General features: G+C 34.7%; 1 long non-coding RNA gene across 1 annotated transcript in view; it reads left to right on the top strand.

Moving 5' to 3' along the window:
- The window catches only part of LOC131479909 (uncharacterized), a 341735-nt gene that overhangs the window by 147342 nt on the left and 179055 nt on the right, over positions 1–15338 (top strand). The window contains exon 4 of the long non-coding RNA XR_009245161.1: positions 3327–3447. This is a non-coding gene — a long non-coding RNA (uncharacterized LOC131479909). The remainder of the gene's footprint in view (positions 1–3326; positions 3448–15338) is intronic.

Raw genomic sequence — 15338 nt, 5'->3', positions numbered from 1 at the left:
TCTTTAAAGAGGCTGTTTTATCAGATTATAAAGAACATCTTTTTAAATCTTTCAGCTCCACTCAAAAACAAATTCATTTCCATGATCTTGTAGGCCTTAGCTTGGGAAGAGCCAGATCGAACTAGGATATTTAACACGTGAAAGTATGTTTTTCTGTAATAGAAAGAGAAACCTACTGTTAGTGGATGGAGAAGGGGCAACAAAATCTAAGGTATGAAAAAAAGGTAGAGAGTTTTTGGAATTTCATTTCTAAGAAATTATTAACTCATTCATCCAGTAGGTCGTGTGATAAGCTTTCAGGTTTTTCTTTATAGCTAATGCTTGGAATAATGTCTTATTACCAACACACACTTCCTGTGCCCATTACTTGGTTTTCATCCAATAGATTCAAGTCTTTAATAATTTGTTTTGGCATTTATATTATAGCTAGAAACATAAGTAAATATTGGACAAGTCTGATAATATTGTTGTCATGCCTTCACTTTTTTAAAAAGATTTATTATTCCTTTTATTGGAACGTCAGATATACAGAGAGGAGGAGAAACAGAGAGGAAGATCTTCCATCCATTGATTCACTCCCCAAGCAGCCCCAACAGCTGGAGTTGAGCCAATCTGCTGCAAGGAACCCAGAGCCTCTTTCTGGTCTCCCACTGTGCACGGTCCCAAGGGGGCCATTCTTGACTGCTTTCCCAGACCACAGGCAGGGAGCTGGATGGAAAGCAGGGCCACAGGGATTAGAACTGGTGCCTATATGGGATCCAGGTGTGTGCACAGAGAGGAATTTAGCCACTAGACTACTGTGCTTGGCTCATGCCTTCACTTTTAATTACTTTTTGTAGGAGGAAGATAGAATCCCATGGAACTGGGGGAATGTTGAGTTTCTGGACAACTTGGTTTGATGAAAGCAATACCAATACTTGGTTTCAGAGTGGTTCTAGGCATCTTCAATTCTAGTGCTATCACTTTCTAGCTATCAACATTTGCCTATAAGAATCTTCTGTTACCCAGTTTTGTTTCATGCTTTTACCCATTTTATTTCATGCTTTTACCCCTTGATCAACTGTTGTCCAAAAATAGTAAGTATGAAATTCCGGAAAAAGACCCATTAGATGTTTTAAGTTATTCACATTCTGAGAAGTGTGATGTAATTTTATGCCATCTGGGACATCAGTCATTCCTCTGATCACTGCTGGATACCACCCACCCTTTGGTCACTCTGTAGGTATCGCATTTTTTTACATGTCACTCTTATTTTACTTAATAATGGCCCAAAGCACAAGTATAGTGATGCTGGCAGTTGGATATGCCAAAGATTGTAATGTGTTTTCATTAGGACGTCAGAAGGCGAAAGTTCTCAATTAAAAAAAAAAAGAAAAGAAAAGAAAAAGCAAAATGAAGAGGTATTGATATCTCTAGTCAGATTGGGGAACAAAACATGGTCTGCATAGTACTCTCCAATATAAGCCCAATATAAGCCATTATGTTGGGCATTTTAAAACAAGCTTAACATGTAAAACAACAACCCAACGGTGTCCCAAGCCCTGGCTTCAAGAAGAGAACACTATTGTGCCTTGTCCTCCAACTCAAATGGAAGATGTGGTTCGATCCCTCTTTACTCACAAGGAACTGAAGTACTGCCCCCTTCACCCTTTCCTACCCTAGGCTTGGATCTTTTTTTTTTTTTTAATCTATTTTATTGTATTGTTGTTGACAATCTTTACATAGTTAATTACAGTTAACGGAAAAAGAAGAAAAAAAGAAAAAAAAAAGGTTCAAGGGGATAGGGAAGTGGGTAATGCTATTATGTCCATATTGTTTCCATCATGTATCTGAGGTAAAGGGGGATATTGAGGGAGAAGCCCCACCCGGTTTCCCGCCCACCACAAGTCCCGGATATGGGGCATGCTCTGAGATTTGTGCTCAAGTGGTGTTAATAGTTCACCAGTTATGAATCACTGCCAGTTTCGCTCGATGAGGTCGTCCACTGATTGATATGGTCCATCATAAAGTCTCCGTTTGCCCCATATTTCACTGCCAACATATAGCTGAGATGAATGATTGTCCTGTTCTGTCTTCTGTCTTTTCTTGATTAGAGTTCTGAGTCCAGCAGTTCTATTGGGGAGGTTTCCAAAGATACTTTGAGGTATTCCCAGATTAGTTTCTTGTATGTTCTAGCAAGCACAGGGCCCAGCACAGTCCGTCACCCCGATCAGCTGGTGGTTGCAGTTGCTGTGTTGGTTCTGTTTTCAGTCCCGAGTTGCACTGGAACCAATGGGTGTTGCAGTCCAGAACCAGACTGGACTGCAACATAGGCTTGGATCTTAACACTGCTTGTTAATTTGCATTTCTCCACTGCTTCTCATTCACTGATATTTCATCTTGGTTTTTAGCCTAGAGTTGTCTTTTGTAGCCTTATTTTTTTAATGCTTATTCTTTATTTTGTCTCTATAGTTTAAGTGGTAGAAGCATATCAAATAATGTATCATACGCCATCTTGACTCAAATCCTCCTTTTACAAGAAGGATTTTATTTTAAATATTTTCTTTTCTTTTTTTTTAAGTTTTATTTATCTTTTATTTCAAAGTCAGATATACAGAGAGGAGGAGAGACAGAGGGGAAGATCTTCCGTCCGATGATTCACTCCCCAAGTGAGCGCAACGGCCGGTGCTGTGCCGATCCAAAGCCAGGAACCAGGAACCTCTTCTGGGTCTCCCACGCAGGTGCAGGGTCCCAAATCTTTGGGCCATCCTCGACTGCTTTCCCAGGCCACAAGCAGGGAGCTGGATGGGAAGTGGAGCTGCCGGGATTAGAACCGGTGCCCATATGGGATCCCGGGGCGTTCAAGGTGAGGACTTTAGCTGCTAGGCCATGCTGCCGGGCCCGATTTTAAATATTTTCTTGCAAAGTACTATTTTATTGGACTTCCTCACAGGTAGTTTTTTTCCAATAAATAATAATACAAATGAGTGATCTTCAAAAAGTTCCTGGATAATTTCTAATATGAAGAAAAAAATACACGGGTGTAAAAATCATTGGCACCAAGTTCAACTTGCATTTTAATTCATTTTCCGTGAGCTTTGTAAGTGGGGCTTTTCCTGATGAATTATGACTTTGAAGGAGGCCTCAAATCAGAATACTATAGAATGATCATGAAGAACAGACATCAGAGAAAGGAACCAGTCTGTACTGTCTGGGAGGGGCTAGCCATGGCCTGCAAAAACTCACAGAGGCAGACTTAAGAAATGGCGCCAATGTAAGTTATATTGACACTAAGGAGCTAAAAGCCTTTCTTAATCTCTCCATTTCTCTTCTCTTACCACACACAGCATAGTGAGAAAGGAAAATAAGCATGACACATGGAAAGAAATGTCTCCCCTCCTTCACCATAGCTTTCCCTTCAAGCCCTGCTGGAACAGATGAAAGCATTGGACTGGACTATAAATTTCAGTGAGTAAAACTTCTACCAATCTATGGATTCTCCTAACTTTTTTTTTCTAGGAAAGAGTGCAACTTCTCAGAAGCATAAGTGAAATATAGTGTTAAAAAATATTTTATTTGCACTTTGGTTTCTAGCTAGACCTAATTTATTAAAAAATGTCTTCACTGAGTTTAATGTTATATTCTATTTGTATATTCATATTTTTATGGTAATAATGTAATGTTTGAATGCTTAAAATAAGTAGATACTAACTTTGAAATGCTCGTGTGTGTGTGTGGAGACTTAATGACTGAAGCAAAAATATGTTTTGTGAAATCAAACCATCCAGACCTTAAGTGGCAATCCAATTCATATGAATATAAATGAGCTTAAAATATCATATTTGTGTAAAAATCAAGGAAATATAAATCACTAGTTATGTTTGTATCTGTTTAGCTTTAAATAATGATAAAAGAACTACCCTGCTGTGGCTCATTAACACACTACTAAAACAAATCATAATTTTTTCCCATTTTATGTTACCTTTTATTTTGCTGATTATGTGTTCTCGTAAAATAGGCCTCTGTGAAGTATATAAATGTGGAAGGGGTTATATCTGAGAAATGTTATTGGAAATAAGAAATTGGCTTAGGTAAACTCTTTTAAAACTGCTTTAGACTTTTATGGAAATCAAATTTATCACCATGTGAATTCATATAACCTACATTTAATCACGTAGTTGGATGTTATCATTCTGCTTGTCGACATGTATCCTAATATGTTATTTTCCTAATATGGTATTTTCCAGTTGTCTCATTTATTTGGACTGTCTTCCTTGGACTGTTTGTAATATTTAGATAAATTTAATATTATTAGTGATGTTGGTCTAATTCTAACATTTTTACGACCCACATAAAACATTACATTGCTAGAGTAACTGATTCAGTATATGATTCACACAAAAAGAAAATTTCCATAAATTCAAGTCATCTCTAAATCATAGTAGTATTTTAAGTATTAATTATAAATATAATTTTTAGAGGAGTGACTAATTCATAATATTTATTAACAGTGGGGATTTGCTTGCTCACTGTACCATCAGTTGCTATACTCTGTTGCCAAGAATCTGCCGACATAAATAACAATAAACATGAATCTGAAATATAAATGCATGAAGAACATGTCTTAGTGCCAGACTTGCTAAGAACTATTAAACACATGAATACACATTTATATAGTACTAGTGAAAGAAAAAAGGTTTAGATGTGTAATGTGGCCTGTGTAGTGACTACTTCATTTAATTTCATTGAAATGTAATGCTTGCTCATTCTGAGACATTAATCATTCTTCAAAGGTAGGCAAAGGGATGGGGTGCAAATTAAAATTTGTATAACTATTCCCTGTTCATGATATTGATCTTCACATTAAATTGCATAAAAGTTTACCATCTTGAGTCAGTATTAATAAAACTTTCATAATAGTGGTAGATTGCCATTAACAGTGGAAAATAAATATCTTTCATTTTCCAAGACACTGAAATGTGCTAAACAAGGTAAGAATGAAAAATACTTTTGAAAATTTACACTAATACTGAGATGTACATGAATCTTATTAATCAGTATCAGTAATGTTATTAAAGAAAAGCAGATTTTATTCACTAGGGTTAATTATTTATCCTGGATTAAATGATGCTTCCTGACATGAATTGACTCTTGTATCTACTTCTCTGGGATATTATTGACTGAATTATGTTGATTAAATTATGTGCTGATTTAATAATATTTAAAGTTATCAAAGTCTTAATGTAGTTCATAATTTTATAATATAAAGTGACTTTTCTTTAATGCTGTGCAGTTTTAAAAATCCTTGCATAAGCATTAGCTCTTTCTTCCACTGTGCTGATGTTCACAGTAGGAAATTATATCTCTCTATTAAAAATGAACAATAACACAAGTTTCAGGAGTCACATCACTTAGCTATTAAATGGCTGAATCAGAATTCAGTTCATATCAGGAGAGAGGAGAGGTGTATAATCACAAATAGCCATCTTGATTTTGGAACTAAAAGGTATAAACCCCCAAACTTCATCCTTCATTGTTGTTCCCTTGGAGCAATTATATACTATGAGTCACAGTCTCTTTATTAAATAGTGTGACAAGATTCCTTATAGGGAATTATAATAATTAAATGAGTTATATTTTAAAATGGATAAAAACTTTACCTGGACTATTTTACTGAATACCCAATGCATATTTTACCAATTACTATTAATACTAATCCAACTTTGGAATTCCAAATTACACTCACTTGGTGTTCTGATTAGAAATCTTAGATTTAGCAGAAGAGGTTTAACTTAAAGTAGTTTAAACACAAAAGTACTAATAATTGGCCCACTAGGCTGGGAAAGTTGCTGTCATAGTTGAAATATTCAAAGACAGTCTTTTTTTTTTTTAAGATTTATTTACTTTTATTACAAAGTCAGATATACAGAGAGGAGAGACAGAGAGGAAGATCTTCCATCCGATGATTCACTCCCCAAGTGAGCACAATGGCCGGTGCTGCGCCAATCCGAAGCCAGGAACCAGGAACCTCTTCTGGGTCTCCCACGCGGGAGCAGGGTCCCAAATCTTTGGGCCGTCCTCAACTGCTTTCCCAGGCCACAAGCAGGGATGGGAAGTGGAGCTGCTGGGATTAGAACCGGTGCCCATATGGGATCCTGGGGCGTTCAAGGCGAGGACTTTAGCTGCTAGGCCATGCTGCCAGACCCCAAAGACAGTCTTGAATCTCATTTTAGATGAAAGTGAAGACACAGCTCTTCCCAAGTAGCAATCTCTGAGCCTTTGTCCTTTCTACTGTTTCTGATTCAACACTGTGGGTTAGCTTCTTTCTCTTGTACCATAGAAAGGCTTTGTTCAGGGTGTGTATTTGTGACATTTAGTTTAAAATGTCTGCTGGATCTTTTTCATTCCATCAGTATTCACTGAGGAAAATGAGGATATGGGATAACATATTATTTCCACTGTGACAAAACTATTGATTTAACACAAGAAGCAATGAAATGCAAGCAGATACCTGTTAGGAAAATTAAATCGGAGAATAAGTTATTAAAAAGACAAAAAGCATTGCACTTGGATTATTTTTTTACAAATATAGAAAAAAATGATCTCCTATAATTTACAGTGAACAAAAACTTATGCACCATGAAATTTCAGAAAATTATTGTATCACAAGGCTGGCTAGTTGTAGGTAAAAAGTGCCAAAGACCTGCTGTGGCTGACTGAGAGCTTGCAAAGGATGCGTGGATCGGCGAGATGATAAGAAGAAGAGATAAGACACGGACCACTATGGCTTGATGCTCATAATGGACAACTCAGAAAAGTTGTCTTCTTTATTTATATACAAATCATCACAAACTTTTGCACAATATCCAATTGTTTCATTTTTACATCATGGTTAAGAAAATGCAAAAAACAATCCTAAAATATTATTTACTTTAAAGAAAACATTTTTGGCAAACCATTACTCATTGAAACCTGCAGTCACCTGGCTGAAGCCAGGAATTCCACGGTTGGCAGCACATGCAGTTACATAGTGAGAAGTAGTTTACTTATACTCAAAATTAATCTTATACTCAAAATCAATTTCTACTAAACACAAACTAAGATTGATTAAAATATTAAGAGTACAGAATTAAAAGATTATAAATGAAAGGATCTTATAAAAGCATATAACATAGGTTCTTTGCTAAATCTTATAATCAAGTCATGCATTAATTACTGTCACCTTCACCTAGTGCTGATTCAATTGTTTTTTGTTCTTTTGTTAAAGGGAAGTGAAAGGGATCAAGGCAGCACAGCCAATCTGCAGAGGGCCTTTACAAGAAACTTCCTTTTATCTATATAACCTGTTTTCTTTCCCTAAATATAAGTGCCAATATAAGACAAAAGTTTTTATAAACTGTTTTCTTTCCCTAAACATAAGTGCCAATATAAGATAGAGATTTTAAGCCATTTTGAGGGGGGGTTCACATTTGTTTCCCTTCAGAAGATGCCACATATACTTTTGCTTCCTGTGGTGAGAAACTAGAATACATCATATCATGTGTTGTAACAGTTTGAGGCGCATGGTAAACAAACTCTTTGTACCTCCATGATTGTCATCAATTGCAAGATATTATCAAGCCATTTCTTAAGGAAAACATTACTTATACTAAGGCAAATTCCAGGACAAAAGTGGGCACATAACAAGAGGTTTGGAGATATTGTGGGCTCAATTGTACTATTGTATACTTTTAGCTGTGTGTCATAGCCTTACGTCGCTAAAGATGTTTTTATCATAACATGATTGGTCAATTTGAGGTGTCATACTAGTTACAGGAATCACTTCCCATTAGCAGAAAAACAACAACAACACCCTCAGGAGAATTCTATGAAACATCAAAGAGGTAATTGAGTGTCCATACAATGGGGTGAGGCAGCAATGAGGTGACCAGAGACATTCCGCCGGGCCTTGCCTTGCTGCTAGAAACTCCTCGTAGCCTTGCTAACCAAGGAGCAGTGCTCATCACACACCCATGCCATCCGACCCAACTGCATGGCTCCCCACAAAAAAGCTCTGGGATTTCTCTGAACTTGGAGTGCAAGGAAGAGTTTCTACTTGATAAACAGACTGGTTGGTGGTAGTCTAATTTCAAAACTACCCAATGAAAGAAACAGTTGGCAGGTAGTCATATGTCATACCAAGATGGTGACAGAAGTTGACTCTTGGCAGGTGGGCAAAATGAAGTTACAAGCCTAACTGCACTATTTAGCTTACTAACCGTTTCAGGATAGTAGTAATATATTACGTTTAAGTGAGTATTCATGCTGCTAAAGCAATCAAGTCATTCAAAGTTATTATTTCCAAAGTGTGATATTTAAATAATTGTTTATCCAGCCCTCCAGCAATCTCTCTGGTCCTTGGATGACATTTAAAAACCCCTAGTCCATATAAATTTCAGGTGAGACTGAATTAAGGCACAGCTGACTTAAAAAGTTGATTGGAAGTAATTGAAACTTTACTTAAATTATGTATTTAATGACATAACCTTCATTATACAAGCTGTAGGTTTTTCTCGCTATGCAGCTAACTTGGTGATTAACCATTATTTTTCTTCTCTGCTTGGCATGAATTCCCCTGTCTCTTTTATTATGCCTGCTCTGAAGTTATCTTCTATAACCAAATTTGAACTCATCACCTGTTCCCAAAACCTTCTCTCCTTTGACTATTTCTAATTCAGTATTTATTCAAGTACAAAGCCTAGATGATACTCTTGAATTCTTTCTCCACAGCCTATTTTAAAATCTGCCAGCTGAATCTAAGTAGCTCTTATTTATATGGTCTTATATCTGCATTATTGGTTCCACTGCACTTAGACTGAAGCATTCAATTTCAGCTCCTAAATTCTTTCAGGTTGGTTCTCATTTGGGATTTGAATTCCCTTGGTACACAATTGAAAGCATGTTAAAATATTGGTTGGGTTCATCTCATTCTGTAGGAATTGAAGAATATAAGTACATGCAAATGGTAGCCTTACAGTATACCAATATGTAGTGAATGTAAATGGGTTAAGAAAATGTGCCTATTTTTAAATATTTAGATAAACTGATTGATTACCTTCCAAGTCATTATTCCTTTGGTTTAATAGAGGAAAATAATACCACCCTGAAGTGAAGACTGATGAATAAAATATGGGAGCATTGCTATGAAATGAATATACATTTGGGGTTTGGTTAATGTTACTTCTTTTATGGTCATCCTTATTTGTTGTAGCTGGTGGGTGCTGAAAAGGTATGAAAAGATATGAAAGCATATCTTTTCATAGTTAATATTCTTAACATATTCATCATATAGACCTCTGTCGTTAAAATGATTCTGAATAGGAACTATCCTGTAATCTTCATTTTAGTTTTATTCTCATAAATCAAGTGCAGTCATTATAAACACATATTCATACAGATGTTTAAATTATCTCAGATTGCATATTCATTTTTCTAAAATAGGAAAATTAGTTGTTTTTATTTGTTTATATGCTTTCATTGTAACAGTCATTAGTAATAACCCATATGCAAGAATCACTCCTACTGCTTATATAGTTCAACAACATTTTAGTGTAAATTTTGAAAAGATGTGTCTTCTCTGAACCTTGTAAAGTCTGTCCGAATGCAGCCGCAGGATATGTGTGCATGCATCAACACATCAAGACACAGAAATGTCACAGCTTACCACCCTCATAGTTCAGAGAACTAATCATTCCTTACTTTTTTCTGCATTATAAATTATTTCTAATGACATTTGTTTTGTATGTTACATCTCAGCAGTGCTTACAAATGAACTGTAAAAATAGCTCAAGTTGAATGTAATGAAGGGGATTATATTGTTTTGATCAAAAGCAACAGATTTCATGTGACATAGAGTGAAGTCTCTTTAACTGTCAAGTGTATTCCAAAATTTATGTTACCAAAGGTTTTCAAGGACAAGAAAGAAAAACAAGGGAAAAGCATTGATAATATTTTCACAACCATTATTAGTAGAATGTTCCATAATTTTTTCTCTATGTATCTGGCAGGGCTTTCCCATAAGTAGGGAGATGAATGGGAAGTGAAGCATTTGGGTCACAGATCTGTGCCCATGTGGGATCCTGGCACTTACCAAAGGAGGATTAGCCAGTTGATTCATTACACCAGAACCAGAATGGGAAGGGTGGAAGGTGAAATCCCTGAAACTATGAAACTGTATCATGAAAAATAAGGAAGGAAGGAAAGAGAGAAAGAAAGAGAAACAGAAAGAGAGAGAGTGAAAACAAAAGGAAGGAAGGAAGAAATAAAAACAGAGAGAAAGAAAGAGAAAGGAAGGAAGGAAGAAAGAAAGATAGATAGATTAGAAAGAAAGCTTAGAAAGAAAGAGATTAGATTTGATTAGAAGCGTGATCTTGCTATACTGGGGAAAACTCAAAGGGGAGGGATTGGTGTAATCAAAGAAGCAAAAGGAAGAATAATAGGTAAAAGATGTAATGCAGTGATGTCTTAGGTTTATCAGCTACACGAAGGACTTGGTTTTTATTGTGAGTCAGTTGATACATCACAACACGTTTTTGTAAGAAAGTGATATGATATGATTTCCTTTATAATAATATGTGTTAGATGTTTAGTCAAGAATAAGCAGTAGAAAAATAAAGATCAAATTAGGAGGAATTGCTAGAAATCCTTGTCAATACATGTAAGGGATACAACGGTTCTGCACTGGTTGAGGTTAATAACAGAGAAGGTAATGGCATGTGATGAAAGCATAGCTTACTAAACTATTTTTATGCATGTAAAAGAAGTGAGACTACAACTTTTTTGCTCCCTTTTTAGATAGAGAACAACTCAGTTAAATGAACAATAAGTGCTCCTCTGTGTGTCATTTGAGTATGTGTATGGAAGTATGTGTATATGGTATGCATACATGTAGGTATACATGTGTTTATATTTCGATGTACAGTTATCGCCTGTATCTCATTGTGATAAGTCAAATGATAGCAATATATATAGTGCAAGATGTTAAACATTTTATCTACCATCCATTCATATAAAGACAATCATACAGTTATCTACATAACCAGAAAACAGAAATTTATTTTAAAACATGCCATTAAAACAACTTGTATATTCATTAGATGATATAAACTGTGATAGTTGGGAGTTTGTATTAGTTTATATTATTCTGGAATCCCATACTATAGACACATCTGTTAAGTAGGAAGTAAAAATAACTATGAAAAGACAGAATTAAGAACTAAAATAAGCAAATATTGTAGGAATATTAAGATATTTATAGATTAAAATATACACATATGTATTCAAAAAGTCATAGGTAGGGGCAGGCCTTTGGTGTTATAGACTTCAATTGGCATTGTGGAATCCTATTTGGAATGTCAGGGTTCAAGCTCCGACCAGACTTTGTTCCCAGCTCTTGTTAATGTGTACCCTAACAGAGAACACATGATAGCTGATGTTCTTAGATCCCTCTGACCATTTAAGGAATATCGACTGATTCATGAGCTCTTGGCTTCAGTTTTTTCAGTCCTAACCTTGTGGAAATTTGGAGAGTTAATCAATGAATGGAAGATCTCTGCCTTTGTCTAGCTGTCTCTAAAATACATAAAATTAAAGTAAGATAATATTTTAAATACTAGCACCAACTGTAATTGAAGCGTCAGTTCTTTTGGAGTCAACAGTAAAATGTGACCATCACTTGAAAGTCCTGTTTGAAAGCTACAGAACAGTACCAAACAAAATTTAAATTTTATTTGTTGATGATAAAACTACAAATCTGATTTCTTCCAAATTACCACTGTCACTCTCTCTTCTTTAAAAAGTATTTCATACGTTGTTCTTGTGTGTGTTTCACAATTGACAGACTTTTGAGAGCACTTTTAGTTTTCAGAGGGAAACAATAGCACATGTTCTTAAGCAAAACTTTAATTACGAACAAATTAATGTCTCTCCAGACTTGCACTGTTTTATATCACTGAAAAAAATGATGCAAGATTAATATGGAATCCACTAATTTAATCTAATGCTAATGACTTCTTACTTGGTAAATACAAGTATGTTTGTAATTAGTATGGAGCAGTATATGGAGTCCATTGAGAGTGTGTGTTTATATGTGTGTCTCGAGGACATCAGAGTGATGTTGTTTGCAAATACATAAATTTTAATATAGCTTTCCGCTACAGAATTCAATGAATCAAAATATTTCACATGTCTATATTATTTTCCCTACTGTTGCACCTGGTGGGTGATTTGTGCAGTGCTTAATTGTCGGTCAGTATGTATCTCTAGAAAATTTAATATGTTTAGTACTATTCTATTAAATATATTCATAAATGTACTTATGTTATTTTCATGCTTGACTTTCTAAATATATCTAATAGAAATTTGTATCCATCAGGAATAAATAGATTTTTAGAAATCTGGAGAATTTTCCCCTGAAAGACATTTTAAAAATTGTGGATTCTAATAATTCAGGTGTTTTTAAAAAACACTGCCTCAATTTTTAGACATTATGTTTGCAGTTATCATGTGCTTAGTTATTTAAAGCACCAGTTGCGGATGAGGTTAACAGCCTTTTGATTGTGGAGAAATCTGAAGGCATTGATTGGTTGGGTGGAAGATTTGAGGAATAATAGATAGTTCGAAAAGAAGAAATATATTGATAGAGTCCCATGTTTTATCTTGAAGATAGACTCCAGATAACTGTATATAGAACATACTATGATAATTTTGCAAAACGATTGTTGTTTCAAAAGAATCAATGCTTTGTTTCTTCACCCAGGTAGTCATGGCCCACAGATGTGAATATCTAACTCTGTAGGGTACATACAATTCTCTGCAGAATCTTGGAGGCCAAAGGTTGCCTGCTGAGTCCCGAGTATTGATCTTCACATATAGGAAGGAAAAAAGGTTTGTGAAACATGTCAGAAAAGTGTCATTTTTCACTACTGTAAGGCAGTACTAGTGGATGTGCATTCTAGGGAGATGAGCAACTATATCTTGGCCACTTCAGATGTCAGTGGTTTCCTTAAGTAAAAGACAATGAAAGTCATCACCCTACAGTCCCTGTATTTATCGAGTTGGTTGAGGGAATGGTGCCTCGTCTTTCTGTCACTCCAACTACTGTAAATATACTCGAGTTTCCACAAGGAGATGAGAATTTATGATTTCTTTATTTGTTAAAGTGATTTTCATAATGTGTTTGTGAATGACCAGCCTGGAGGAAAATAGTGTTGCTATTTCCATGCTCTTTCTCTTGTTTGGAAGTCACACATAAGCATGAGGATTCCAAAAATTACATTTTCATGTAAAAAAAGTGGATTTGGAAAGTTAATAGCCCAATTATCAACATAAACAAGAGATAGTAAAACAGACTTTCAAATCTAGATTGATTTAGTCTCAACATTTAAACTTAAAGGTTTTGGCAGGAACTGCCAGGTAGCTGAAATAAACAAAAATAGGAACAGTGTTAACTAGTCCGTTGGAAGGAACCGAAGATTCAATCATTTAATGAAATGTTTAATATTTCAGAAAGTGTTATTATAATCTCTTTTTCATCAGAGTACTAAATATATGTGATCATTTCAAATGATCTCTGCCGCCACTTTATGAACTGTTTGAAAAGTCCATGCATAAATATTGTAAGTGCTATAATATTTGAATATATCAATTTAGTTTTGAATGATTTCTCTAGGTTTAATTTTCAATAAAAGCTTCATCTACTCTAAAATATTGATTCAAATTTCAAAATCATACACATATTTAGAAAGATAATATCAAAATACATGGTTTTTAATCTAATTTTGTATTAATTTGAAAATGAAATCCTGAATACATGATTAAGTACAAAGAAGACTAAATAAGATAAATAATGTGAAATGAGTAATCCAAATGAAACATATTTGGTACATAATTAATGAGAGTAACATTCTGAAATTGTTTTTGTGTTTTCTTTTGAGTTCTTAATTCGGTAACAGTTGTGACGTTTTATGATATATTTTTCATGGTGAAGTTTGCCCTTATTCTATGACATATTTTTAACCCAAGAACTAAAATACATTTAGCTGTCACTTTAATGGAAGTTCAAAATGGAAAGTTTAGATACTCAAGAATGTTTTCATACTGAAAAGTTTGAAATTAGATTTATATACAGTTTATAAAATTGAATATCACACTTTCAAAAAAAATTGAATGTTGTAGTAGTGTTCCACTTTTTTAACTAAAGATGGAAGAATATCATGTTGAAAAAATTCAACTATGAAACAGAATATCAGAAAATACAATATCAGAAAATACAATATCAGAAAAATGAAAAACCAATTTTATTCTATAAGAGAACTGAAATACAAGAATACATTACGATAGTAACATGCTTTTGTGGTGGCTGATTATTTTCTTAATTCTGGTATCTAGAGGAAAATGGGGAACCGCTAAGCACGTCTCAGTGATTGGGATGAGTGAGAGAAATCTGTTTACTGATATGTTCTTTAAATATTAAAGGAAGATTTTGTCACTAATAGTTAATATTAGTAATGCTTGAAGTAAATATAAATCATGCATATTTTACAAACTGCTTCCTAATTCAATTAGTATAATTAGACATCATTACACCTTCAACCAAGGAAGTATAAATTTTTTTGTTTTCTTTCATTTGAAAAAGATTTATTTAAAAAATAAAGTGACAGTGACATAGAAGAATAGGCAGAGGGATAGTTGAGATCTGAGTCATGATAATTTATGTCTGCTCCTTCTGATGAACAATTTCATTAAATTATTCCTGCTTTGCACACAGGAATACTTAAATAGCACTCCAGTAAAACCAAAGATGTCATGAGTGGTAACATTCTTGAGGTGTTTGTGACTCTCCTGAGATGAAGGAAAGTTTAAATTCATGGATAGGAAACTGGGATTTTAATTTACTGCTTAATCAGAATTAATCTGATGCTGAACCATAGCACAATGTAATAAATCTGTGAACAAATCCATCCAAGGCTTTGAAAGTCCTCAAATATGAGAGTTTCAAGTGTTTTGGCTCCATTTTGGCATTTCATCATCAGTTATGGAAGTAACGAATTTTATGTAAAACAAAGACTAAAATGTCTCTCAGAAAGACTCAATTTAACACAAGGCAATTTTTGAACATATATGTAAAATATAATTTAATGTCTGTGTTAAATGTTTCAACCCAAAGCTTGTATGTCCTAGAAGTGTTAGATTTGTGACTCATGGGTTGTCAAATTAGGACCAAAGTAATGTTTTACACCAAATGGTAGCTGCAGAAGTGTTCCCTGTGGTCTTGGGATGGAAGAGGCAATCAAACAGCTGGGTCCTAATAGCGTTCTTAG

Source organism: Ochotona princeps, chromosome 3 (genome assembly GCF_030435755.1).
Source record: "Ochotona princeps isolate mOchPri1 chromosome 3, mOchPri1.hap1, whole genome shotgun sequence".
Classification (NCBI taxonomy): Eukaryota; Metazoa; Chordata; class Mammalia; order Lagomorpha; family Ochotonidae; genus Ochotona; species Ochotona princeps.
The sequence above is the reverse complement of the archived record's forward strand: the minus strand, read 5'-3'. Positions and strand labels throughout refer to the sequence as shown.